Source organism: Lithobates pipiens, unplaced genomic scaffold, assembly GCF_037356315.1.
Source record: "Lithobates pipiens isolate NorthernLeopardFrog02 unplaced genomic scaffold, aLitPip1_a1.2 Scaffold_30, whole genome shotgun sequence".
Lineage (NCBI taxonomy): Eukaryota > Metazoa > Chordata > Amphibia > Anura > Ranidae > Lithobates > Lithobates pipiens.
Genome location: NW_027507791.1, coordinates 57,774,940 through 57,801,781, shown reverse-complemented (window position 1 = coordinate 57,801,781; position 26,842 = coordinate 57,774,940). Strand labels below are relative to the sequence as shown.

General features: G+C 43.7%; 1 protein-coding gene across 1 annotated transcript in view; it reads left to right on the top strand.

Annotated features, from left to right (window-relative positions):
• Positions 1–9,466: 9,466 nt before the first annotated feature.
• Positions 9,467–26,842, top strand: part of HJV (hemojuvelin BMP co-receptor) — a 72,885-nt gene continuing 55,509 nt past the window's right edge. The window contains exon 1 of the mRNA XM_077464284.1: positions 9,467–9,830. The gene's annotated coding sequence lies outside the window, so the exon portion shown is untranslated. The remainder of the gene's footprint in view (positions 9,831–26,842) is intronic.

Genomic DNA, 26,842 nt, shown 5'->3' with positions numbered 1-26,842 from the left:
TCAGAGCAGAAGCTTAATGTGAAAGGGAACTGCCAGTGGGTCTACAGGATCCCCTTACCAGCTTTGGAACTGCCATTGTGCTCATAGTGCGGACCTATTTGTCTACTGCCTGACTGGAAGTCAGAAAGTGAGGATGGGGAGCTTTTTCCCCTTGAAGTAGGAGTAGAGGCTTAATGTGAGAGGGAACATCAAACATCTACTGGATCCCCTTGCTAGCTCACAAAAATAGAAATTGGACCAACCAATTTTCTACTGTCTGACCCGGGGGTCAGGAAGTGAGAATGGAGAGCCTGTGCTCCTGGAATAAGGTGTAGAACAGGGGTCTCAAACTAGCGGCCCTCCAGCTGTTGCAAAACTACAAGTCCCATCATGCCTCTGCCTGTGGTAACCATGATTGTAACTGTCAGCCTTGCAATGCCTCATGGGACTTGTAGTTTTGCAACAGCTGGAGGGCCACCAGTTTGAGATCCCTGGTGTAGAAGCTTAATGTGAACAGGAACCTAATGAGGATCTACAGGATCCCCTTACCAGCTCACGCTATTGCAATTGGAAAAAAAAAATACAAATTGGACCCAGGCCCGGACTGGCCATAGGGCAGACCGGGCATTTGCCCGGTGGGCCGCCCGCTCCACAGCCTGTTGATGATCAGGCCGCACAGTGGGAGGTAAGAGGCGGCCTGGACAGGGCCAACACAGGCGGCGGCCGCCGCTCGCCAACCGCCATGCGGCCGCAGCCTGTGCCTTCTCCAGCAGAACTAGCGGCTGCATGGGCTGAGCTGTGTGCTCATTCTAAAATGCCCGGGCCTATTTTTTGTCCCAGTCCGGGTCTGATTGGACCCACATATTTGTCTACATGTTGGCTAGAGATAAGTGAGTGAAGATGGAGAGCTTGTGCTCCTGGATGTAGGAGCCAGAGGCTTAATGTGAAAAGGAACTGCAAGGGGGTCTACAGGATCTTCTTACCAGCTACCTACATTGGAACAAAAAATACACATTGGACCAACCAATTTTCTACTGTCTGTCCCAGGGGTCAGGGAGTGAGAACAGAGAGCCTGTGCTTCTGTAAGTAGGCGTAGAAGCTTAATGTCAATGGAAACCTCAGTGGGATCTACAGGATCCCCTTACCAGCTCACACTATTGCAATTGGAAAAAAAAAATACAAATTGGACCAACATATTTGTCTACTTGTTGGCCAGAGATAAGTGAGTGAAGATGGAGACCTTGGGCTCCTGGAAGTAGGAGCAGTGGCTTAATGTGAAAAGGAACTGCAAGGGGGTCTACAGGATCCCCTTACAAACTGACATTGGAACTGCCATTGTTCTCATGGTGCAAACCTATTTGCCTATGGTCTGTCAGAAGGTCAGAAAATGGAGAAGGGGAGATTGTGCTTCCTCGAGTAGGAGCAGAGGTTTAATGTGAAAAGGAACTGCAAGGGGGTCTACAGGACCCCCTTATCAGCTTACTACATTGAAACAAAAAAAACTACAGATTGGACCAACCCGTTTTGTCTACTGTCTGACCTGAAGTTAGAGACTGAATATGGAGAGCTTGGGAACCTCAAGTGTCTACAGGATCCTCTTACCAGATGATAACATTGGGACTAAAGAAAAATACAAATTGGACCAACTTATTTGTCTACTGTCTGACCAGAAGCCAGGGATTTAAAATGGAGAGCTTGTACTCCTTGAAGGTAGGAGTAGAGGCCTAATGTGAAGGGGAACTGCAAAAGGGATCTAAAGTTTTTTCCCTTACTACATTGGAAGTCAAAAAATAGAAATAGTAACAATTGAGGGAATTCTCAACAGTTTACTTGTTTCTGGTTAGACTCCTCTCTGTTATTAAGGCTTGATGCAAGAGGCCAAATACGCTATATGGCCAAAGGTTTGTGGACACTGGACCATTAACCGCTTTCAGACCCCCCCACATTTTTACTGTGGCAGGTTTGCTCATACAGGCACCATCACCTACCTGTAAGTCACGGCTTTCTTCTGGGTCCTTTTGCGCATGCAGACGCGGAAGACTGTTGTGCCATTTGCTGCAGCACAAGCCAATCAGCAGTCCCTGGCCAATGATTTATGGCTGGGTCGGCTCAGGGAATGACAAAGGAGAACCCTGTGTTCTTAAACAACACCAATCTCTCTTCAAACAGCAGTGATGTGCCATTTGCGTAAAAAAAAACGGCACATTGCTTAGTAAAACGCATCACAGTAAACGCACTAAATATTGTTAGGCACATGTTTAAACCCCTTGATTCCCCTAGATGTTAACCCCTTCCCAGCCAGAGTCATTAGTACAGTGACGGTGTATATTTTTAGACTAATCACTGTGTATTAGTGTCACTGGAGATGTCAGTGGCAGTTCCTCCCTCCAGCATCAGTTAGTGTCAGATTGCCTGCTACACTATCGCAGTCTCACTATGAGTCGCTGATCACTGCTATTACTTGTATATAAAAAAAAAGAATAAATAAAAATTCCAGTATCTATACCATAGTTTGTAGACGCTATAAATTTTACACAAACCAATCGATATACACTTAGTTTATTTTTTATTTTATTTTTTACCAAAGATGTAGCAGAACACATTTTGGCCAAAATTTATGAAGAAATTTCTTTCTTTTCTTTTTTTTTTTTTGGCTATGTTTTGTATTAGAAAGTAGAAAATATCTTTCTTATTTTATTTTTATTTTTTTTAAACAAATTTTTGTCTATATTGCAAATTGTTTTTTGTTTTTTTTAAAAACCCAGTGGTTATTCAATACCACAAAAAGAAACCACTCTGTGTGTGTGAAAATACACAAATGTACTTTGGGCACAGCGTTGCATGACCGCGTAATCTCAAGTAGCGCAGTGCCAAACTGCAAAAAAATGGCCTGGTCATGAAGAGGGTAAAAACTTGCGGAGCTGAAGTGGTTCAAATATATTTAATGGCCGTGTGTGGACGTCTCTCTAACCACTTTGCACCCAGGCCAATTCTGACATTTCTCTCCTACATGTAAAATTCATCATTTTTTTTGCTAGAAAATTACATAGAACCCCCAAACATTATATATGTTTTTTTTTTTTAGCAAAGACCCTAGAGCAGGGCTCTCAAACTGATGACCCTCCAGCTGTTGCGGAACTACAAGTCCCACGAGGCATTGCAAGGCTGACAGTAACAAGCATGACTCCCACAGGCAGAGGCATGATGGGACTTGTAGTTCCGCAACAGCTGGAGGGCCACCAGTTTGAGACCCCTGCCCTAGAGAATACAATGGCGGTTGTTGCAACTTTTTATCTCGCACGGTATTTGCGCAGCAATTTTTCAAACGCGTTTTTTTCAGAAAAAAAACAGTTTCATGCTTAAAAAAAAAACAGTAAAGTTAGCCCAATTTTTTTGCATAATGTGATAGATGAAGATACGCCAAGTAAATAGATACCCAACATGTCACGCTTCAAAATTGCACGTGCTCGTGGAATGGCGCCAAACTTTGGTATTTAAAAATCCCCATAGGCGACACTTTAAAATCTTTTACTGGTTACATGTTTTGGGTTACAGAGGAGGTCTAGGGCTAGAATTATTGCTCTCGCTCTAACGTTCGCGGCGATACCTCACATATGTGGTTTGCACACCGTTTTCATATGTGGGCAGGACTTACGTATGCGTTCGCTTCTGCGTACGAGCTCACGGGGACAGGGGCGCTTGAAATTTTTTATTTTTATTGTTAATTTTACTTTTATTTTTTTAGTTTGACACTTAAAAAAAAAGATTACTTTTATTCCTATTACAAGGAATGTAAACATCCCTTGTAATAGGAATATGGCACGATCGGACCTATTTACAGTGAGATATGGGGATCAATAAGACCCCACATCTCACCTCTAGGCTGGGAAGCCTAAAATATAAAAAAAAAAAAACGATCCTGGCTTCCCAGCCAAATCGGCACCATTATTTTGAATGCAGAGGCCGGGGCGTGACGTCATAACATCGCGCCCCCGGCCTCTGAACGATCATAGAGAATCCGGGGACCATCTGGTCCACCGGAAATCTCTATGGTATCATCCGGGGGCCGGCAAATCCTGTGACCGACTCACCGATGGAAGCGGTACAAGCACCGGAGGGTGGCGGAAGGGGGGACGTCCCCTCCCGCTGCCCATAAAAACGATCAAGTGGCGGAACAGCCGTTATGATCGTTCTTATGGTGCAGGGAATCGCCGGCTGAAAATGCCGATATCTGAATGATGTCTGTGGCCTCAGGCATCATTCAGATATAACCACCGAAAGCCGAGGCCGTCCTTGGACGTCCTACCGGCGCGAAGTGATTAAATGATTGACTTCAGGTATTTCCAGTGAAGGGGTATGGTTAATACTACAAGACATTTTGGACGTGTGTGCTTCTAAAGGCCCATGCACACGATCAGACTTTTTGACAACAGACATGCAAATGAGCTGTTTTGGAGCAACATCCGACGTGCGTACGCTCCATCGGACAAACATTTTTGCTTTTCATCGGACTTTTGTTGGCTGTGCGAACGGACAAACTTTCTGGCAACAAAAGTCCGATGGAGCAAAGTCCGATCGTGTGTACAGAAAACCATAGGACTTTTCTACAAAGTACAAACAGGCATGCTCAGAACCAATGCAAAAGATCAGACAACAATGCAGAAGTTGACCAAAGGTGGCGGTAAGGAGCAGAAAAACCACGTGGTTTGGTGAAAGTTGGCTGAAAAATTCACGCCGTTTGTATGCAATACAAGTTCTCGGCCGACGCCCTTTGTACAAAAATCCACAGGAAAGTTTGTACAAAGTCCGATCGTCTGCATGAGGCTTTAAGGGGTAGGGAACCTCGGCTCTCCAGCTGTTTTGAAACTACAAGTCCCATGAGACATTGCAAGACCTTAACAATCTCAGGCATGACTCCGAGAGGCAGAGGCATTATGGGATTTGTAGTTTCGAAACAGCTGGAGAGCCGAGGTTCCCTACCCTAACCTTTTGGTAACAGTTTGGTGAAGATCCTTTTCTGTTCCAGCATGAGACATGACTGTCCCGGTATACAAAGCCGGCTCTATAAAGACACGGTTTGGTGTGGAGGAACTGGAGTGGTCGTCACAGAGCCCTGACCTCAAACCTACTTGGACACCTTTGGGATGAATTTGAATGCCAATTGCAAGTCCAAAGTGCAGAGGAATTGATCTCTATCCTATTGCTAGCACTGGGTTGACTCAGCTATAGGGCTTTAAAGTGAACCTGTGCTATGCCCATGCAAGACAAAACAACCGGTTCCCTTTAGTACCCATCCATACTTCCCGTACCTTCTCTCCACCACTGCCCTGTTCACCCACAAGAGTGAAAGTGCAAGTGAGGGGAAAATCCAAAAATTTACAGTCTCCAGAAAAGGAGCTAAAGAGAAACCTTCCCGTGGGGTCCCTGTTTTGGTGACCTCTCTCTAAAGGAGGATTTCTCTCATCATTTGACTTCCTTTCTGTTGTGTCTACAGGGCAGGAAGTGGGAGTAAACCATCCAAGTGGGGACACAGCAGGAAGAACCTAACAGCAGGTCTACAACTTCTCCACTCAAAACTAAAACTGAATGTTTTCTCTCTCCATTGTACGGTCTCGTGCACACATGTGGTCTAAGGGGTAGTAAAACCTTTACCCCCCCCCCCCCCACTGCAACCCCCTGTAGCTACGGAGGCAGCAGGCAGGGATGTACACATGCCACAGCCACTGCAAGCGCCCATGACTGTGAGTAACACTCGCAGTTGCGGCACACTAGGGGTTAAAGCTGGTGGTGAGGAGGCATGTTAAATGCTCTCCAAATGCGGACCAAGCTTCAGAGACCAAAGATTGTGTGAATGAGCCAGAAATGTGAACTCTGGGAAAACATACTAAGGTGTAATACATATGGGGTAGCCATTTAACCTGGCACGGGATTTTCATTTCTGTCCATCCGGTCCTGAAATTTGCACAGCTCTGCCATGCTAAACAGGAAAAGAGAGCGCTGCTTGTGGATGGACATTGAAAGAAGAATTGGAAGGTTGATCTGCTTATCTCTCTCTCTTACTCTGATCTCTCCTCCTATCAGCATTTTTCTTGTGAGCACGGTTGTATGCAGCATAATGGATTTGCTCTCCGGATGTGGAAAGATACCGGGAATTCTATGCCCAGCATATATTCAGCCTCACTGCCTGTGTGCAGGCCTAAATCTGCCTGAAGTTCAGCTTCAGATATGTATACTGTGTGTATACGTGTTTATATATATATATATATATATATATATATATATATATATATATATATAAATTTTTTATAATAAAATATATAGGCATTTTAATAAAATATATACTATACAAAATATATAAAACTACATCACGCCTTCCAATTACAATGCAGTGTTAATTAAAACTCTTATATATTTTATTATAAAAAATATATATATTTTTTATAATAAAATATATATAGGAGTTTTAATTAACACTGCATTGTAATTGGAAGGCGTGATGTAGTTTTATATATTTTGTATAGTATATATTTTATTAAAATGCCTATATATTTTATTATAAAACAAATATATAAAGTATACACACAGTATATATATATATATATATATATATTTTTTTTTTTTATAATAAAATATATACATAATATATAAAACTACACCACGCCATCCAATTACAATGCAGTGTTCATCTTTGATCTGCCCTATGAAAACTGCGCCCGCTACTATATGCATACATACATATAAGATATGAATATATATATATATATATATATATATATATACACACAAACACAGTGGGTATAGAAAATAATCACTCCGCTTTTAAAATAATTACGGTACATTTTGTTGCTTTGCAACCTGAACTGAAGACAGACACGTTTTTTGTCTTATCCAGCTGTATTTACTCAATTTACAATATCCAAGTAAAAGATCTAACACCAACATGTCAGAAAATAAATAAATAAAAAACAGAATCGCTAAGTTGGAAAAAAGGAATCCCCCCCGTGGTTCTTCTGAGGACGTCCTGTATTAATGACATAACGCGTCAAGTGGAACTTCCGTTGCGAAATAATTTTGGCTTCCTCAGGTAAGTTTTGGCAAACTCCAATCTGGCTTTTTTTTATGTTTCTGTGTCAGCAGTGGTGTCCTCCTGGGTTTCCTACCATAGAGTCTCTTTTCACTCATTCGTATCGTGTGAGCACAGTTGTACCTGATGGCCGGCATGAATTTCTCTGAAAGTGGATTGAGGTTCTTTTTTTCCACCATTCAAACAATCCTTCATTGCACGCTGATCCATTTTTCTCTTTCGTCCACATCCAGAGAGATTAGCTACAGTCCCATTGGGTGTAAACTTCTTGACAATGTTCTTCTAAAGCCCCATACACACTATCAGATTTTCTGCTGATTTTTTTTCTTCAGATTTACCAAAACCATATAATATGAGTTTCAATGTGTATGCAATCAGGTAGGCCCTTATACTACACGATTTTGGTAAATCTGAAGAGAAAAATCAGCAGAAAATCTGATAGTGTGTATGGGGTTTTAGTGGACACAGGAACATTAACATCTCTGGAGATGGACTTGTAACCTTGAGACTGACCATGCTTTTCCACAATTTTTGTTCTCAAATCTTCAGACAATTTTTTTCTACTCTTTCGATTCTCCATGCTCCATGTGGCACATGGAGAAACACAACAGAAAGGTTGAGTACATTTTTCACCATTTTAACTGGTTGCCGTTATGATTTCTATATTGTCGGCACCTGATAATGGCTACAGGTGAGTTTAATTACAAGTTACAGGAGCATCACAAACTTGGAATGCAATTATTTCTTACAGTTTTGAGAAGGTGCCAATAATTGTGTCCAGTACATTTTTGGAGTTTTGCGTGGAATGTGTCAGATTTGGCTTTTTTTTTTCTCACCAATACAAACAAAAGAAATAAACGCGAGAATTCCTAAACATTTGTAATTGCAACAATTTTATGAATGAAGTGGTGCATTATCTGACAATGCAAATGAAATGCAGGGGTGCCAATATTTTTGTCCATGACTGTATGTGTGTGTGTATATATATATATATATATATATATATATATATATATAGATATATATATATACCCCCCTCACATTTTTGTAAAAAAATTTAAATCTTTTCATGTGACAACACTTAAGAAATTACCCTTTGCTACAATGTGTAAAGTAGTGAGTGTACAGCTTGTATAACAGTGTCAATTTGCTGTCCCTACAAAGTAACTCAACACACAGCCATTAATGTCACTGTAGGATTGAGGTGGCGCTGAGTGGGTGACCCATAGGCCATAGTTTTTCCTTCACACAGCCATTAATGTTTAAACCGCTGGCAACAAAAGTGAGTACACCCCTAAGTGAAAATGTCCAAATTGGGCCCAAAGATTCAATATTTTGTGTGGCCACCATTATTTTCCAGCACTGCCTTAACCCTCTTGGGCATGGAGTTCACCAGAACTTCACAGGTTGCCACTGGAGTCCTCTTCCACTCCTCCATGATGACATCACAGAGCTGGTGGATGTTAGAGACCTTGCACTCCTCCATCTTTCCCTTTGAGGATGTCCCACAGATGCTCAATAGGGTTTAGGTCTGGAGAAATGCTTGGCCAGTCCATCACCTTTACCCTCAGCTTGTTTAGCAAGGCAGTGGTCATCTTGGAGGTGTGTTTGCTGGAAAATAATGGTGGCCATGCAAAATATTGACACTTTGGGCCCAATTTGGACATTTTCACTTAGGGGTGTACTCACTTTTGTTGCCAGCGGTTTAGACATTATTGGCTGTGTGTTGAGTTATTTTGAGGGGACAGCAAATTTACACTGTTATACAAGCTGTACACTCACTACTTTACATTGTAGACAAGTGTCATTTCCTCAGTGTTGTCACATGAAAAGATAGAAGAAAATATTTACCAAAATGTGAGGGGTGTACTCACTTTTGTGAGATTCTGTGTGTGTGTGTGTGTGTGTATATATGTATGTATGTATGTGTATGTATATATATATATATATATATATATATATATATATATACAAGAATTAAAAACAACAATACCACACTGTCCTTCCTTGCAATGTCTAATTTGCAAAAAATTGGGGTTAAAAATTGTAATTATAATTGTACTGCAATAGTGCTGTCCCCCCTCTACATTGTAAAGCGCTAGGTAAACTGTTGGTGTATAATAATATTTTATAATAATAAAGAAAAGAACAAAAGCAATAATCAGTATTTTTTTTTTTTCAATTTATCATCTGCCCTACGAAATTTTTCCCCGGCGCTGACTTTGCAGTTGTTGCCTGTATCGCTCCCTTCCAGATTTGTCATGTGCAGCTCCCATCCATCCTGCGGGAAGACTTGACATATTGAGCACGCTGCCTTCCAATACATCTGTTTCAATCTTTTTTTAGACCCTCCAACTTCTCCCCCACCCCTTTCTCTTTCTCGTCACACACCCGGCGCTCTTCCAGTCCGGCCAGCAACATTTGTACTGAGCTGTGAACTACGAGGAGGCCAGGCACAGTTGTTCCAGCTCAGAGCAGGTGCCAACGCTGTTTGACTTATCTTCTCCGGAGTCCTGCTGGGAAAAACTTCACCCAGCCTCTAAAAAAGAAAAAAAAAAAGGTCTGCGTTTCACCAGAGAGCAGAGCTTTGCAGTGAGCGATAAGGATCAGAAAATCTCACCAAGTCAGTCTTGGTTGGTGAAGACTTGGTGGGGACCTTCTTGCGTTGAGTGGTGGAACCAATGCCGGTTTTGGGTCTCCAAACTCTATAGTGCTCCATCCTATGGTGGCATGGAGGAGTGAGGACGGCACATCGAGTCAAGTCAAGGTACGAATTTTCTGTTCTTGAAGGCAACATTAGGACGTTTTTACATACGTTTTTTTAGATGCTTACTCAATTTTCGCAAGAAGTTTGTGCTTTGTGTGGTTGATGTTAATGTATTTGTGCAGGTCAGTTTTGATTCATGACACGTTATGTTTGCTTTTACAGGTTTGTTAGACTTAAACAACTAACCAGATTAAGCCAACTTTTTATAAAAAAAAATTTTTTGCTAGACTTAAACAGCTAAAAAAAATTAAGCCAAAATTTTAAGAAAAATTATTGCTAGACTTAAACGGCTAACCAATTTTTCTTTTCCTTTCAATCAAGTTAAAAGAACATTTTTCTTTTAACTTGAGTAGTGAACATGGACGTGGGCTTGTCGGTCCAATGAAACCTTCAAACTGGTCATACACTAGTAGAATTTTGTTAAAAATATTTAATTTTAAGAATGTCTGTTCAATTTTCTAGTTGTTTGTGGGGGTCGAATTGATGTTCGTTTTGATCTCACTGATGAGAAAATTCAAAGGAGCAGGATGAGAAATTTTTCTCGAACATATTTCCAACAATGCACGTGGCAGGGGTGGCCCCTGAGTCTCTAATAGGCTTCAAAAAATGGTGGGCTCGGGGCACAGAAAGTGCGCCCTGATCCCCCCTGTTGTGCGACCATAGCGAATAAATTTTCCCTATTTTTACACAACAGTGCCTCCCCATCAATCAGGAAGCAGGTCAGTGAGACCTGTTTCCCGATTGGCCAAAGTGCCGGGCATCCTACTGGCTGCAAATGATTGTCACAGAAGCTGCATATGGTGGGCACAGAGGGTACATATGATGGGCACAGAGGCTGCATATGATTGGAACACAGGTTACGTATGATGGGCACAGTGGCTGCATATGATGGGCACAGAGGTTGCATATGATGGGCACAATGGCTGCATATGGTGGGCACAATGGCTGCAATTGATGGCAGAGTGGGGGTCGAATTGATGTTCGTTTGATCTCACTGATGAGAAAATTTAAAGGAGCAGGATGAGAAATTTTTCTCGAACAAATTTCCAACAATGCACGTGGCAGGGGTGGCCCGTGCATTGTGGGCGCACGGGCGCCACCCCCCAGTCCCTGCCGCCGCCTCCCTATCCATGCACCCGGCCTCTTTCAGGATGCCGGACGAATGGACACCTATGGCCAGCATGGGAGGGGGTGTTTTTTTTTTTTTTTTTTTGAAGCACCTGATTAGAGTCTGAGTCTCTAATAGGCTTCAAAAAAGGGTGGGCCCGAGGCGCAGAGAGTGCGCCCTGATCCCACCCTGTTGTGCGACCATAGCGAATTAATTTTTCCTATTTTTACACAACAGTGCCTCCCCGCCAATCAGGAAGCAGGTCAGTGAGAGCTGTTTCCCAATTGGCCAAAGTGCCGGGCATCCTACTGGATGCCCGGCGCTTTGGCGGAATAGACACACAGGGGAGGAAGCTGGAGGGTCGGACTCCTCCACCGCCGTTGCTGACACAGAAGCAGAGAGGACCCAACAGCGCGGTAAGTGCCGTACCTCCTCCCGGGAGGTACTGCCGGTGTCCGTGCCCCGCGGAATGGAGGAGACACACAGGAACTATGGAGGATGCACGAGCCGTCCCCTGCCCATCACCACAGCTCACTGCCGTCACCCGCATGGGGTAAGTGATGGTCTGATGGCGGGGGCGAATGGGGGGGTCACAGTGGCTGCATATTATGAGCACAGTAGTTGCATATGGTGGGCACAAAAGCTGTATATGATAGGCACAGAGGCTGCATATGATGGCCAAAGAAGCTGCATATTATGGGCACAGAAGGTGCATATGATGGGCACAGAGGCTGCATATGATGAGAACAGAGGCTGCATATGATGGGCATAGAAGGTGCATATGGTAGGCACAGAGGCAGCATATGGTGGGTACAGAAGCTGCACATGATGGGCACAGAGGGTGCATATGGTGGGCACAGAGGGTGCATATGGTGATCACAGAGGCTGCATATGATGGGCACAGAAGCTGTATATGATGGGCACAGAAGGTGCATATGGTGGGCACAGAGGCTGCATATGGTGGGTACAATAGCTGCACATGATGGGCACAGAGGGTGCATATGATGGGCACAGAGGGTGCATATGGTGATCAGAAGCTGCATATGATGGGCACAGAAGGTGCATATGGTGGGCACAGAGGCTGCATATGGTAGGTACAGAAGCTGCACATGATGGGCACAGAGGGTGCATATGGTGATCACAGAGGCTGCATACGATGGGCACAGAGACTGCAAATGATTGTCACAGAAGCTGCATATGGTGGGCACAGAGGCTGCATATGATTGGAACACAGGTTACGTATGATGGGCACAGTGGCTGCATATGATGGGCACAGAGGTTGCATATGATGGGAACAATGGCTGCATATGGTGGGCACAATGGCTGTAATTGATGGCAGAGTGAGGCTGCAATTGATGTTTTTCTTCAGTGTTTTCAGAATTTTTCAGTTTGTTTGCGCCCCCCCCCCCCCCAAAAAAAAAAAAAAGTTCTGAGCACCAGCTGCCACTGGCATGTGATTTTTGTTAATGCAAACGCATTCATTCCAAAATTAAATAGAAAAAGCAAAAACTATTTTTAAAGTACTTAAATGGCAAACGTCCGGTCGTCGAATGTACAAAGAATATTTGTGAATCTACAAGTGTATAGCCAGCTTAAGTGAAGGAACCCTTCTTTTATTTTGTATGTATACGCATGCAGTTTTGTATAATTGTATAATTGAAAGTAGAAATAGACTATTGAAAATGAGCATATGATGAACGTTTTTATAAGCAGAGGCGACCATAAAGTACCTGTTTTTTTTTTTTTTTAAATATCAAACATGTCATACTTACCTGCTCTGTGCAATGGTTCTGCACAGAACAGCCCAATCCTCCTCTTCTCAGGTCCTCCGCCGGAGCTCCTGGCCCCTCCCCCTGACGAGTACCCCCCCCCCCAGAGCAAGATGCCTGCTCTGGGGGCACTTGTGCATGCTTGCTCCCGAGCTGCCTCTGTGAGCCTATGAGACCTGGCCCCCTGTTCCCTCCCTCAATGGCTGTGATTGACAGCAGCGGAAGCAAATGGCTCCCTCTGCTGTCTCAGCCAATCAGGGGGCAGGGAGGGAGAGATTCTGCTCTTGTGCACATCTGTGGATTGGCATCAAGCTCAAAAAGGTACGTGAGTTTCTTTGGGACAGAATTGTGCTTTTTTTGGCCCTATTAACTTTAAAGGGAATGACTCAAAAATAAGGGACACCCACACCTAGGTGCTCTGTCCCGATGTTGTATGCCAGGCTCTGTCCTGGGATCATCCACCTTACAACCTCTGTGCAATCAATACATATTCTTTCCAGCACCCCCGGGACAAAGTCAGCCCCGCCAACGGCCCACAGGTAACATGTCCACATTTTGGGTAATTCCATCCAGATTATGGCCATTTTCCAGGGAGTCCTGCCCCTAACTATGCAGGACTTGCCCGCTCAAGCCTTTTTTATTGAGTTACTGCACATAATCGGCAACTGAAATAAGGAACGAAGCTGTGATCCCGGGACAATACCCCCAATCTAATAGAAGTCTATGGGAAAGCACCGGTAGCCTTCAGGAAAACCGCTGATACACTGCACCTAGGAGACCACACCTGATCAGTGCATAGGGGCAGGCCTCCCTGGAAAATGGGCATAATCTGGATGGAACTGCCCAAAAACGGGGGCATGTTACATGTGAGCCATTGGCAGGGATGGCTTTGTCCCAGGGGCTGGGAAAGAATATGTTGACAAGTATTGATTGCACAGAGGTTGTAAGGTGGGACATCGGGACAGAGCACCTAAATGCGGGACTGTCTCGGCACATCTCCTTTAGATTTACTAACAAAACAGCAATGAAGATTGAGGGTCTGTCTGAACAATCCATTTATTTTTAGCTAGGCAGGTAGGTGTTCATACTGCATCATTATTGGTATATATAACAAAGATTCTACAATCAGTACAGTACAGTATGGCCAGCATGATCTTCTAGAAGAAATTACTCAAATCTAATCTGGTTTCTTGTATCCCTTGGAGGCTCCAGCATAGAGATCGCCCTGATATAATTCCCAGCTCTACTCCTGTCCTACTGGTAGATTTGAATGTTTGCGCCCACCTTTGTGTGCCCACCTTACATTGTCCAGCTGTGCAGACCCAGAAACCCAGCAAAAGAGATCTCACCATCAGAATCCTCACGGAATAGATGAACCCATCAGGAGGTTTAACTCTCCAACATCTACCAACAGCTGCAATATCAGTTACTGTGACTGTAAACCTCAGTCATGAAATATGAACAAAGCATATCCCTCTATAGTGCGAAGCTGATAGTGACCAGATCCTCATCGCTTCCAATGATTCATCCTTCACAGAGGAGATGGGGGAACGGATGTTCCTCCATCTCTTCTGCATGAAGTTGTGCCTACCACAGTTGTAGCTATGGTCTTGTAACAACCACTAGTTAACAGGACATATATATATATATATATATATATATATATATATATATATATATATATATATATATATATATATATATATATATATATATATATATTCCAGTTGTCAGGAGTTGTCAACTCTGAGCCACCAGCCCAGTCTAGGAAGTAGACCCTGGATGATGCCTGATGTCTCTGTCCTTCTGGAAAGAAAAGCAGGTGAAGTGTCACTTTTGTCAGCTGCTTTGTTCCTCTGCTAGCAGCATGAATCACTTCGGACAAGTTTTCCTGACACCAAGAGAACAATGGTGACAGAGAGGAACCTCCAGCTGATTGACAGCCTCAGCTCTGTTCCTGCATCCTGACAAGCCTTTTGTTGGCTTCTTTGGACCCTCTGCAGTGTTGCCCACCCCTTCCCCCACCACATAGTCTGGTCTACACTGCCACACCTGTGGGCCAGGGACCGGCATAGCAGAGCATCTTTTCATTGATCTCCCCTACTTAGTAAGAACCTTGAAGTGATGTCCATTACGTCGCCTCCAGGTTCTTCTGTCACTTTCCTAGGCCACTGTGGCCGGGGAAGAAGCTAATGGAACACATTCTGCCCTCTATTAGCTTCAATGGAGGGCAGGTGAGTCATTAAAGAGAAGTCAAAGTGATCATGCTACCACATAGGGGGGGCTGTTGGTCTCTTTTTTAATAGCAATAAAGTGGAACATAGTAAGAACCTTGAAGTGACGTCTATTACATCGCCTCCAGATTCTTCTGTCACTTTCCTAGGCCACTGTGGCCAGGGAAGAAGCTAATGGAACACATTCCGCCCTCTATTAGCTTCAATGGAGGGCAGCAGGGGGCTATTGGTCTCTTTTTTTATAGTAATAAAGTGGAACAAAAAAGTTAGACTCAAGACCTTAACCCCCTCCTAAAAAAACTCTTTACATAGATGCACATATGCATGTAAACGTACGCATAGGGGGGTGCCTATGCACCAAAACCTTGATTGCACTACTACACATTACATATTGGCATGCCAGAGTGAGAGAATAATAATTCTGGGTCCAATATTCACGGTGACTTGTAATCTGATGACCTGTAGGGGGCGCTGTAAGCATCGCTTATAGAGAATAGAGGATTCCGAAGTTTGTTGTCTATTCCCAGGCACACACCATTTTTTATTTATTTTTTGGCATGTTGGGTATCTATTTACTCGGCACAACTTCATCTTCTATATTTTACCAAAAAAAAGAGTCATATATTGTGTTCTTTTGCCCTAAAATCCACTTTGCTGTATCTTTTACTGAAATATTTCACTAGTATCGCATTAAAATTGGAACTATCACTATTTTTTTTTTTCAAGGTGTCTCCTTTCAGAAAATATATAATGTTTGGGGATTTGAAGCAGTATGAAACCAAAAAACATAATATATTGCAGCGTACCCATCCTTAGATGTAGTGGCTGCATTTGTTTTCTTTTTTTCTTTAAGGCTTTTTTCTCCCTCTGTTTTCATTTGGTGATCTGGCCAGTAACACACCTCCTGTATTAGCGCGCTCCCCACTCTGGATGAAGGAGCATAGGATGTACTGCAGAAAGCAGCATTGTCAGTCGGGGGGGGGGGGGGGGTAGTGGAATGTTAGATGGACTAGCAGATTTAAATACACTATTAAATTGAAGCCAAACTCCAGCTGATACTTTATAAGCAGTTACAGCAAACAGTGTTTATTCTAATTAGAATAAAGGTTTTACATGAATAAATAAAAGCTGATCATTTTGTCTCACCCATCAGTGAGAAATGGTTTGCCTCATCCCTGTAAACTGATACATTCTGCTGGAGAGCGTGTGCTTTTGAAAAACAACAGACTTTCTGGTTGGATCGCCAGATGAAAAATAGAAGAATGAAAGACTAAAAAAGGAAAACGAATGCAGCCATCACATCTAAAAATGGGCAAGCTGCAATATAATATGTTTGCTTTTGGGTTGAATATGGCTTTCAGTCCCCATTTGCACTTTGGACCCCAAAGTCGCATGACAAGTCGCACCCCATGTTTTCCAATGAGTACCATTCACATCTGTGCAACTTAAAGTCTCGGTGACTTTAACCATTGCCTACTGGGCACTTTTTTACCCCCTTTTCCTGCCCAGGCCAATTTCAGCTCCGTCACACTTTCAATCACAATTGAAAAAAAAAATGTTTTTCATGGTTTGTTATAAAATTTAGCAAACAGGTAATTTTTCTCCTTTACTGATGTGCGCTAATGAGGCTGCACTAATAGGCAGCGGTGATGAGGAGGCACTGATATGTGGCACTAATAGGCACTGCTAGGCTGTACTGATGTGTGCTGATGAGGCGGCACTGATAGTCTGCACTGATGGCCACTGATGAGGCTGCACTGATAGTCACTAATAGGCTGCACTGATGAGCACTGATAGTCTGCACTGATGGCCACTGATGAGGCTGCACTGATAGGCACTAATAGGCTGCACTGATGGGCGTTGATGAGGCTTCACTGATGGCCACTGACAAGGCTGCACTGATGGGCACTAATAGTCTGCCCTGATGGGCACTTATAAGCTGTATTGATGGGCGCTGATGGGGCTGACCTGATGAGGCGGCACTGATGGTCTGCACTGATGAAGGGCACTGATGGGCACTGATGGTGACTGCTGAGGCTGCACTGATGGGCGCTGATGAGGCTGCACTGATGGCCACTGTTGAGGCTGCACTGATGGGCACTGATAGTCTGCACTGATGAGTGCTGATGAGGCTGCACTGATGGGCACTAATAGGCTGCACTGATGGGCACTAATAGTCTTCACTGAAGGGCACTGATAAGACTGCATTAATGGCCACTGATGAGGCTGCACTGATGGGCACTGATAGTCTGCACTGATGGGCGCTGATGAGGCTGCACTGATGAGGCGGAACTTATGTGCACTGATAGTCTGCACTGATGAAGCGGCACTGAAGGACACTGATAGTTTGCACTGATGGTTACTGATGAGGCTGCACTGATGGGCACTGATGAGGTTGCACTGATAGTCTGCACTGATGGGCGATGATGAGGCTGCACTGATGTGCACTGATAGTCTGTACTGATGAAGTGGCAGTGATGGGCACTGATAGTTTGCACTGATGGGCACTGATGAGGCTGCACTGATGGGCACTGATGAGGTTGCAGTGATGGGCACAGATAGTCTGCACTGATGGGCGATGATGAGGCTGCACTGATAGTCTGCACTGATGAAGCGGCACTGATAGTCTGCACTAATCTGCACTGATGGCCACTGATAGCCACTGATAGTCTGCACTGATGTGCGCTGATGAGGTGGCACTGACGGGCAGTACTGGCACTGATTGCCCCATTTGATGCTGCTGATAATCAGTGCTCCGATTATCAGTGTAAATGTGCCCTTTCACACTTGCCAGGTTCCCGACTCGCCTCTCCTCATGCCGAGACAGCGTGTGAGGAAAGGAATACCGATAACCGGCAAGTCTGTTCACATGTGATCAGCTGTGATTGGATACAGCTGACCACATGATAAAGGCTCTTTACCCTGATGTGGGATCAGCTATGTCCAAAGGACACAGTGATCACAGAGCGTGCCCCAGCGGGGGGTGCGCGGATCTGGGAGAACGTCCATGGACGCCCCGACAGAACCGGGCGACCGCGCTGTAGGCCATCTGTCGGCTATAGTGCGGTCAAGAATTGGTTAAGATTTACCAAGAGCATATAATATGAGGAGCTACTCAATCAATTGGTGTCCAATCAGGACGGCCCTCGCACTACATACTTGTTGGTAGATCTTATGAAGATCGTACGGCCAGATTTCAAGTCTTTGGCGCTATATCAGTAGCTTACATTTAAAGCTCGCCGCACACGTTACAATCTGATTGTACAATCTCTGATTGCAGGGCTGGTCCTGGACACCCAACCGCCATCGATTGGTTGCGGTGCACAGCACAGACAGTCTTCCTTTCAGGCCGATCACGTTGACTGGAAAAGACATTAGCGGGGTCTCGGATATCAGCACAAATGCCGTGTTTGTGGTCCGGGCTGGCCCAGCTGCTCCGGGAATCCGCTCACACCGGTGTCCTGTTCCCGGCCCCCCCCCCCCCCCCCCCCGCCCTCGTCCTCGATCTGTGCAGCAGATTAGGAGCCGGTGCGGACAGCTGTGCGGGAATATTATCACTTGTACCGCCATTAAAGGGAACCTCCTCGTTGTAGGAGAACCTGCCGTTCTTCGAGGGCCACTCCACCCCAAAGTGAGGTTTTCGTTATAGGTGGAGTCCCGTGAGCGGAATCAGATCCCGCCTTCTCAGATGTCTCGAGATCTCCAATCACAATTCCTGACTCTGCTCCTGTCCGCCTTTGTGTGTCCCAAAAATATAAAAATAGTAAGTAAATAAATGCAACAATAAAACAAACAAAATAATTACACATATAAATAAAAGAAAGATTTAATAAAAAACTAATTATTACACATATAAATAAAAGAATGATTAAAAAAAATCATAATAATTACACATATAAATGTAAGATTGAAAAAAAAATAAAAAATACAATAATTACACACATATAAATAAAAGAAAGATTGAAAGAAAATAAAACAAACAAAATAATTACACATATAAATGAAAGATTGAAAAAAATAAATAATTGCACATATAAATAAAAGAAAAATTGAAAAAAATAAAACAAAATAATTACACATATAAATAAAAGAACAATAAAAAAAAGACACATATAAATAAAAGAAAGATTGAAAAAAAAACAAGCAAAATAATTACACAAATAACAGATATAATGAAAAAATAAAACAAATAAAATAAATTACACTTTATAAATAAAAGAAAGATTGAAAAAAAATTACATATATATATATATAAATAAAAGAAAGATTGAAGAAAATAAATAAAACAAACAAAATAATTAGACATATAACTGAAAGATTGAAAAAAAATAAAACAAATAAAATAATTGCACATATAAATAAAAGAAAGATTTAAACAAAAAAATAAAAATATTACACATATAAATAAAAGAACGATAAAAAAAAATGACACATATAAATAAAAGAAAGATTGAAAGAAAATAAAACAAACAAAATAATGACACTTATAAATAAAAGAAATATTAGAGAAAAATAAAACAAACAAAATAATTGCACATATAAATAAAAGAAAGAATAATAAAAAAATTAATAATAATTACACATATAAATGGAAGAAAGATTTAACAAACAAACAAAATAATTACACATATAAATAAAAGAAAGAGTTAAAAAAAAAATAATTACACATATAAATAAAATAAAGATTGAAAAAACATAGAACAAACAAAATATACATAAGTGTATCACTGTGGTGCATAAGTTCTGAACTTTGTAATGCTTGCATAAATAGTTTATTAAAGCTTTGTTTGAGATAAAAAAAAAAAAAAACAAGAAATAAAAAACAAAATAAAATAATAATACATATAAATAAATAAAATAAAGCAAACAAAATAATTATAAAGTGAAAAGTGAACTAAAAAAATAAAAAATAAATAGTAACAAATATAAATACAATAAAGAAATAAAAAACAAAATAGGCTAAAGCCCCATACACACTATCAGATTTTCTTCTGACCTTTTCCTTCAGATTTACCAAAACCAGGTCTTGCCTGATTGCATACAAATTGAACAAATTGATTTGACCTCATATTATATGGTTTTGGTAAATCGGAAGGAAAAAAACAGCAAAAAATATGATAGTGTATATGGGGCTTAACACATAAAGTAAATAAAAAAATTAAGTAAACAAAATAATATATAAATAAAGTAAATACATAACACAGCGATTATAAATAAGGTAAATGGATGAAAAATATACATTAAAAAAAGAAAGAAAATAAACAAAATAATTCCAAATATAAATAACATAAAAACAAATACAAAAATAAAATAAAAAAATACATTAAAAAAAGAAAGAAAAGAAAGTAAATAAACAGCTGGTTGTGAGCGTTCCAGATTAAAGATGGTACATTTATTTTAGACAGAATATTTCTTCATGGGGGTCTATGTACGGTTGTACGTTTTTTCTGCCGGCGTATCGCAGTTTTCCATGCCCCCCCCCCCCCCCCCCCGTCTTCCCCTCGTTATGGTTTGTCGGGGGGGGGGCGGCTGTCCTGACATGGGGGGGGGGCGGCTGTCTGTCCACATTGCACGGTTTGCTTTTGACAGATGGGTGTTCTGGGAAGGAGGGTGGAGGAGGGTGAGATCTGTAAATGGCTCTCCAACTGAAAAGTGACCCTTTCATCTCAGAGCGACATGTGCAGCAAATATGACACCTATGTGTGAGCGGGACGGGGCGCTGCGTGCCACACGGGGACACCTGTACCCTTCACCCTTCTGACAGTCGGCTGTTATCCGTTCTGCACATGTCAGCCTCCTGTGGGTGGTCTGCCTTCTCCTTATTACATATTTTACTATGGTTGTCGTTGCCTAACCCGGTGCGACTTTCCTGCTAGGACAGCGAGCGGGACCGCAAATTACAGAGGGCGCCACTCGAGGCTGAAAACAGACGTTGGCGCTGCAGTGTATTGCGATGACGCGGGCGGTAACACACTGCGCGGTGCAGTGCGATTTTTTTTTTTTTGATGGGCACCCCAATGCACTAAGGCAACGCCACACTCCAACGCGTGTGTGTAACAGTGCGCCACAATGCATGGTAACAAACTGGTGTGCGTTGTGGTGCCACGCATGCGCGTATTTTTTTTTTATGTCTGCTTTTTTACGTTGTGTTGCATTGGCAGCCCTCTCATTTGAACGGGCTGCCCTAATAAAACGCGACAAGAAACTAAACATTACGCGCTAACAAAACGCACCAGAAATGGGCCCTTCAAATATATTTAAACCCCACCACTCAAAAAAATAAATACATAAAAAAAAAAAAAAAAAAGAAATGAAAAAAATTAACAAATAAAAAAAAAAAAGAACCCCCCCCCACACATCCCCCCCCCCTCCAAATCTCCTATCCTAATACAAACCACCCCTGCCGAAATCCCAACTCCCAATACAAATCTTTGCCCCACTTCCAAACCCCCCCAGCACAAATGCCCCCCCCCCTCAAAAGACACCCCCATGTACACATGCACAAATACCCCCACCTTTCAGTACAAATCCACCCCCCTGCTGAAATCCCTCCTCCTGGTACAATTTTTGCCCCCATCCCCAAACCTCCCAGCACAAATGCCCCCCCCCCCCAAAAAAACGCCACCCCTCCGAGTACAGATCCTCTTCCCCCACTCCAAATCTCCCCCTTCCAGCACAAATGCCCCCTTCTCCCAGTACAAATCCACCCCTGCTGAAATCCCACCTTTCAGCTAAAATCTTTGCCCCCCCACCCACAAACCCCCCAGCACACATGCACCCCCCCCAAAAAAAAACATCCCGTGTACACATGCAGAAATACCCCCTCCTTTCAGTACAAATCCACCCTCCCTGCTGAAATCCCTCCTCCTCCCAGTAAAAATCTACCCCTGCTGAAATCCCACCTCCCAGCTAAAATCTTTGCCTCCCCACCCCCAAACCCCCCCAGCACAAATGCCACAAATACCACCTCCTTCCAGTACAGATCCATCCTCCCCCACTGAAATCCATCCACTTGGTGCAATTTTTGCCCCCCAAACCCGCCAGCACAAATGCCCCCCCCCCCAAAAAAAGTCACCCCTCTGTGTACAGATCCTCTCCGCCCACTCTAAATCTCCCCCTCCCAGCACAAATACCCCCTCCTCTCAGTATAAATCTACCCCTGCTGAAATCCCACCTCCCAGCAGAAATCTTTGCACCCCACCCCAAAGCCCCCAGCACAAATTCCCCCCCCAAAACCCCCCATGTACACATGCACAAATATCCCCTCCTTCCAGTATAAATCCACCCCCCCCCCGCTGAAATCCTTCCTCCCGATACAATTTTGCCCCCATCCCCAAACCCCCCAGCACAAATGCCCCCCAAAAAAATGCCACACCTCCAAGTACAGATCCTCTTCCCCCACTCCAAATCTCCTCCTCCCAGTACAAATCCACCCCTGCTGAAATCTCACCTCCCAGCTAAAATCTTTGCCCCCCACCCCCAAACCCCCCCATCACAAATGACACAAATACCCCCTCCTTCCAGTACAAATCTATCCTCCCCCGCTGAAATCCCTGCTCCTGGTACAATTTTTGCCCCCCATCCCCAAACCCCCAGCACAAAACTAATCCCCCCCCCACAAAAAATGCCACCCCTCCAAGTACAGATCCTCTCCCCACACTCCAAATCTCCCCCTTCCAGCACAAATATCCCCTCCTCCCAGTATAAATCCACCCCCCTGCTGAAATCCCACCTCCTTTTCCCTTGCACCTTTCCCATTACACATCCTCTCCACCCACCCTAAATCCCTCCCTCCTCCAAATTTCCCCTCCTGCCACAATCGCCCCCCAATCATCCCAACTAGCACAAATACCCCCCCAAACAAATTTCCCCTGGAAAAACAAATCCCCTCCCTCTACCATATCGCCTCTTCTGGCACAAATCCTCCCTCTCAACCTAAATCACCGCTCCTAGCACACCCCCCCCAAATTTGAAACCCCCCAGATGCCCCCTCCCAACAAATTCCTCCTCTCTCTCTCCTTGCAGTGCCCCCCACCTCATATAATACTGCAGTGCCCATGGCCGGCGACCCTCCTGCCCACCCCTTGTCCCGGCCCTGGCTAAAAGAAGAATAACGTAACCAATTCCACTGCTTGCTCTGCTACCTCCTCCAGCTGCTGCAGCCCAGCGGTTGATAGGAAATACACTGCAGTGGCATGTGCCAGGTTTAGAGAGGAAGAAGCCTGGAAAGTCCTCTCATCTCCGGATCACACCGGTAAGGAACACCCGACGTATCTCCGGCGCGGCTTCTCCTGCTCGGCTCCCACAACCTGTCCGCCAGCTGTTAGCAGACCCAATCTGAACCCATTAGTGATGCATTACTTAGCATGCTCCCCAGAGGCCCCCTTGACAAATCCAATATGGCTGCTCCCCCCCCTCCCCCGTCCTCCGCAGGCACCTGGTTGGAGTTACCCCCATGGGAGAACGCTCTTGGCCCGCGCATCTCCTCGGTGTGCGTTTCTCTGCAAAATATCACTAAATCAAATCAATCACCCGCCCCGGGACGCCTCGCTTGATGCGATTACATGTGTGAGCCATTAACAGGCAACATGTGAGGGGGACGATCGTTCCGGGTTTACGATCGCGACCTGGAAGAACGTGCCGCAATAAAACAAAATAAATAACCGGAGAGGCCAATGGAAGGCGAAAGCTGACCTGTTTTTATGGGCTGCGTAGTAAAAATGCAACGGCGGACATCACGAGTGGCGTGTGCCTCTGAAGTATTGGAGGTAATCATATCTTCTCGACTTTTCCGTTGGTGATAAATGTCTTTGAACTTTCGGCCATCCAGTCCTGAGATCTACACAGCTCAGCCCCACAGCACAACCCTGAAGAAGGTGATAAGGATGAGGGTGACACTTGTCTGGTTAAGGTCCAATAAGTCTTTATATGGCATGAGCTAAAAAAAAAAGAAAATCTGAATACCAACGTGTTTCGGGGTCAGAAATCCCCCTTCATCAGGGCGACTTGTATTTCTGCCCATCCAGTTCTGAGATCTACACAGCTCAGCCCCACAGCACAACCCTGAAGATGGTGATAAGGATGAGGGTAGCGCTTGTCTGGTTAAGGTCCAGTAAGTCCTTATATGGCATGAGCTAAAAAAATCTGAATACCAACGTGTTTCGGGGTCAGAAACCTCCCCTCATCAGTGCTTGGATTCTGAAACAGATATATTTTATCTGCCAAAGGCTTGTAATTTTCCATCCTGTCCTGAGATCTACACAGCTCAGCCCCACAGCACAACCCTGAAGAAGGTGATAAGGATGAGGGTGGCGCTTGTCTGGTTAAGGTCCAGTAAGTCTTTATATGGCATGGGCTATAAAAAAAAATCTGAATACCAACGTGTTTCGGGGTCAGAAATCCCCCTTCATCAGGGCGACTTGTATTTCTGCCCATCCAGTCCTGAGATCTACACAGCTCAGCCCCACAGCACAACCCTGCAGAAGGTGATAAGGATGAGGGTGGTGTTTGTCTGGTTAAGGTCCAGTAAGTCTTTATATGGCATGAGCTAAAAAATCTGAATACCAACGTGTTTCAAGGTCAGAAACCTCCCCTCATCAGTGCTTGGATTCTGAAACACATATTTTACCTGCCAAAGACTTGTATGTCTGTCCATCCAGTCCTGAGATCTACACAGCTCAGCCCCGTAGCACAACCATGAAGAAGTTGATTAGGATGAGGGTGACACTTGTCTGGTTAAGGTCCAGTAAGTCCTTATATGGCATGAGCTAAAAAATCTGCATACCAACGTGTTTCAGGTTCAGAAATCCCCCCTCATCAGGGCGACTTGTATTTCTGCCCATCCAATCCTGAGATCTACACAGTTCAGCCCCACAGCACAACCCTGCAGAAGGTGATAAGGATGAGGGTGGTGTTTGTCTGGTTAAGGTCAAGTAGGTCTTTATATGGCATGAGCTAAAAAATCTGAATACCAACGTGTTTCGAGGTCAGAAATTCCCCCTCATCAGGGCTTGAACTCTAAAACAGATATATTTTATCTGCCAAAGGCTTGCATTTGTGCATCCAGTTCTGAGATCTACACAGCTCAGCAACAGCACAACCCTGAAGAAGGTGATAATGATGAGGGTGGTGCTTGTTAATAAGTCTTTATATGGCATGAGCGAAAAACAATCTGAATACCAACGTGTTTCGGGGTCAGAAATCCCCCCCTCATTAGTGCTTAAATTCTGAAACAGATATATTTTACCTGCCAAAGACTTGTACATCCAGTCCTAAGATCTACACAGCTCAGCCCCACAGCACAACCCTGAAGAACATAGTTACATAGTTAGTAAGGTTGAATAAAGACACCAGTCCATCCAGTTCAACCTGAGTGTCTACAATTGTTCCTATCCCTGTACATTGTACACTCACATCAGTCCCTACCCTCAAGGAGCCCACAATCCAAGGTCCCCATTCATATACTAGGGCTAATTTTGGACAAAAGCCAATTAACCTACCTGCATGTCTTTGGAGTGTGGGAGGAAACCCACGCAGGCACCGGGAGAACATGCAAACTCCAGGCAGGTAGTGTCGTGGTTGGGATTTGAACTAGCGACCCTTCTTACTGCTAGGTGAGAGTGCTAACCACTACACCACTGTGCCGCCAAGTGATAAGGATGAGGGTGGTGCTTGTCTGGTTAAAGTTCAGAAAGTCTTTATATGGCATGAGCTAATAAATCAGAATATCAACGTGTTTCAGGGTCAGAAATCCCCCCTCAGCAGGTCGACTTGTATTCCTGTCCATCCAGTCCTGAGATCTACACAGCTCAGCCCAACAGCACAACCCTGAAGAAGTTAAAAAGGATGAGGGTGACACTTGTCTGGTTAAGGTCCAGTAAGTCTTTATATGGTATGAGCTAAACAATCAGAATACCAATGTGTTTCGGGTTCAGATTCCCCCCCCCCTCATCAGGGCTTGGATTCTGAAACGCATATATTTTACCTGTCAAAGGCTTTTATTTGTCAATCCAGTTCTGAGATTACACAGAACAACCCTGAAGGAGGTAATAAGAAGAGTAAGAAGTCCGGTAAGTCCTCATTGCACCAAAAAAAAAAAAAAATCCAAATAACCAACGTGTTTCAGGGTCAGAAATCCCCTTCATCAGGACTTGGATTTTAACATTTCTATCAAATGGAGGAGTTTTACCTGCCAAAGACTTGCATTTCTGTCCATCCAATTCTGAGATTTACACAAAACAACCCTACAGCACAACCCTGAACAAGGTAATAAGGATGAGTGTGTCACTGGTCTTGTTGGGGTTTCAGGGTCAGAAATCCCCCTTCATCAAGGCTTGGAAATTTGAAATGTATTGATGGGAGCTGTTTTACCTGCCGAAGGACTTTGCATTCTGTCCATCTAGTTCTGAGATTTATACAACCTTGAAGAAGGTTTTTAAGGTATATTGTACATAACAAAAAAGCAGAACAAATGCCCAACACGTTCCGGGGTCAGAAATCTCCCTTCACCAGGGCTTGGAATCTGAAATATATCACTGGGAGCTGTCTTACCTACCAGAGGACTTGCATTTCTGTCCATCCAGTCCTGAGATTTACACAGTTCAACATCACTGCACACCCCTAAAAAAGGTCAATAAGACGGACAGTGCCACCCATCTGGTTATGGTCTTGATGGCTTCATGAATGGTGTTCAAAAGTGCTTACATTTTTTTCTAACATTCAATTTTGAAACAAATGGACTTTACCAAATGAAAATCACATACACTGTTAAGAAATTTGTTTGTGAAAAATATTTCCATCTTGTTAGAATTTTCTGGTCCTTGCCGTCAGAATTGAATGACGATTTGACCCCAATAATGATTAGAAAATCGAAAGAACGTTCCTAAAAACAAAAAATCTACT